Below are 2,953 nucleotides of genomic sequence, written 5' to 3'. Positions count from 1 at the left end.
ATCACAGCCCACCCCTACGGTCAGCGCTGTCCACGGCCTCCAGCATACTACAAACACCAAAAACTACTTGCAACTCCTGGACAGAGGACAAGGGTGAATAAGAAGTCGAGCGGGGTCATATTTCAGGGCCCAATGTATGGTAGTAGCTGAATCATGGATCACAAACACAGAACTCAGTTCCTGAGGACGGCTACAATGAGACAACCCACCATGTACTCCTACATGGCCTCTCACCGTCACCTTTTACCAAATCGTGTTCACACACTTAGCTCACACACAGTAGGACATGTTCACACGCCTCTGATTCATCCCCGATGAATCAGACCTGACTCAACTCTAAGCAGTAGCAGGCATGACAAACAAACATGAATGAGTAGGCACAACAGGGCTCAAACAACTCCTACTCATGCTAGTGGGTTTCATCTAATTACTGTGGAATGACAGGTCATGCAGAGGATAAAGGGGTTCAGCTACCGCAGCAAGTAACAGATGAATCGATGTTGTCCTAATGCAGTATAAGAGAGCAGGAGCGAGAGAGTGGGATTTTATCGGAATGAACAAGGGGGTTTTGCTTGCCTGGCACTTCTGAAGATAACATTGAGTCTTCATCAGTGTCAACGATCACATCATCGGTATCACGTCTATCGAGAGGGGACAAATACCGGCAACACAGAAAGGAACACAATCAATGCAATGCACAATATGATGCATGATCATGACATGGCAAAATGAATGTGTTTTGGGCTAATGCAACTAGCAACAGATTAAATGGAGTTGGTTTGAATATAAAATTCAAATTCAAACTCCATATGTGATTAATTAAATGCCCTTTATATGATTTGTGCTAAACAGCAGCTATAAGTTGTTCTAACATGCATGAAAATGGTACAGATGGATTCCTTGAATTTTTCTGATAATTTTTCATATATAATTTATTTAATTTGGAGTTACGGTTAATTTTCTATGATTTATTGAAGTTTTAGGCATTTTCTGGAATTCCTGAATTAAATTAAATCCAGAAAGCATTACTGCGTCAGCATGACGTTGGCATGACGTCAGCAAGTCAACAGGGGCCGGCTCGGGTCAAACCTGACGTGTGGGGTCCACACGTCAGTGACACAGGGGCTAATCCCGCGTTGACCCGGGCTTTGACCCACTACGGGGCCCACTGTCAGTGGCTGTGGGGTTAGATTAGGTGGTGATTAGCTTAAGCTAATCACCTGATGGCGGGGGCCCACCTGTCAGTGTCAGCAGAGGGGGTAGTTAAGATAAAATAGTTAAACTAATCAACAGGGGGGGCTGGCCCCACCTATCATCGACCCAGAGAGGGGGGGGTCCCGCCGTGGTCAACGTGGTCAGACCCACCGGCGGCTTGACGCCGGCGAGGCCAGACGCGGTGGTGCGCGTCGGAAACCAACTACAGGGGCTCTTTTGGCGCGCAGGGAGCAGCTACGGGGAGAGGGTGGAGTGGCGCATCCAACGGTGGCGGTGGCAGAGACTGGGGTGGCCGGAGCTGCCGGCGGCGACCTCTTTTGCGGCTGCCGGAGCTCGGGTGGGTGTGGGATTAGCGCTGCGGCTTGCAAACAAGCTAGCTGCCACGCTAGCGTTGCTCCACGGGTCGTTGCGAGTGCAACGGACGCACGCGCGGGGCCATTTGGTCACCGGGGCTTCGCCGGCGACGAGCCCGTGCGGCGAAGCGTTTCGGCTCCGGTGGAGGGAGCGGCCAGGGGGCGAATTAGTCAACGAGGCATGGGGAAAAGGATGCAGCGGCTCACCGTGGTTCTTCTGGTGCTGCTGGCGAGGCAGGGGAGGCACGGGGTCCGGCGAATCGACGGAGGGGAGCTTCGGTGGCCGGCGACGGAACGGCGATGGTGGCGGCGTTGCAGGGCTTTTGGAGGCCGTGGGTCGGTGGGGAGGAAGGAGGGGGTCGAGGCGGAGCTCGTGGGTGTGTCGGAGAGGCTAGGGGTGGCCGGTGGCCACGGGAGAGCTCGTCGGCGGCGGCGGGTGTGTTCGGTGGCTGCGCGCGAGAGAGCCAGAGGAGGAGAGGAGCTCGGGGAGAGAGTGAGAGGCCTGGGGGGGTGCGTGGCATCGCGGACGGGGTCCAGGGCAACGAGAGGAAGCAGGAGGTGGCTAGGGGGGAAGTAGGAGGTGGCCGAGGCAGCGTCGGCGAGCGCCACGCCTCGCCTCTGTTCGTCCTCCTGGCAGAGGAGGAAGAGGACAAAGGAGGAGGAGGTGGGCTGGGCCGGCTGGGGGAGCTGGGCCGGTGGTGGCGCCAGGTAAGGTTTCTCTTCTCTCTCTGTCTTTTTCTAATTATTTCAGTTTTCTATTTTGCAGGTTTGTTTTGAATTTGGTTTTGAAACCAATTCAATTTATTTTGCTTCTGATAATATCTTTAGGAGCTAAAAGAATTAAAACAATGCTCCACAAAATATTTCAGAATTATTGGACCTATATTTATTTAATAGTAGATATAAATCCAATTCAAATAATTATTGATTTAATTCAAATGCCCAATTTAAATGTTTCTGAGACACCAAAAATATTGGTTTGGATTTTACCTCTTGCCAATATTTCCAGAGGATATCAGGAACATTTTCTTGGACACATTTGAGAAGATTTAATTGTTGGTTATTTTTAGAGGTTTCTGAGGCTTTGAAAATTCCTCAATTCAAATTTCATTTGAATTTAACATGATGCAGCAAGAGATCTAGCCTAGTGCATTACCAGAAGCTAGGGATGTGACAACTCACCCCCACTAAACAAGAATCTCGTCTCGAGATTCAAGCGTAGGGTAAGGTGAAAGGTAAACGCAACTAGTATAATCTTCACGATCCAGGTGGCACTTCAACTGAACGTTGATTTGTTCACCATCATTTTCTCGAAGTCTTGCTCTGAGAACTCCTGCCAACATAACATGGAGAGAAGAAGGAGACTCTAGAAGGACTGATCTTTC

Source organism: Triticum aestivum, chromosome 6A (assembly GCF_018294505.1).
Source record: "Triticum aestivum cultivar Chinese Spring chromosome 6A, IWGSC CS RefSeq v2.1, whole genome shotgun sequence".
Classification (NCBI taxonomy): Eukaryota; Viridiplantae; Streptophyta; class Magnoliopsida; order Poales; family Poaceae; genus Triticum; species Triticum aestivum.
This window is presented reverse-complemented; position numbering follows the sequence as displayed.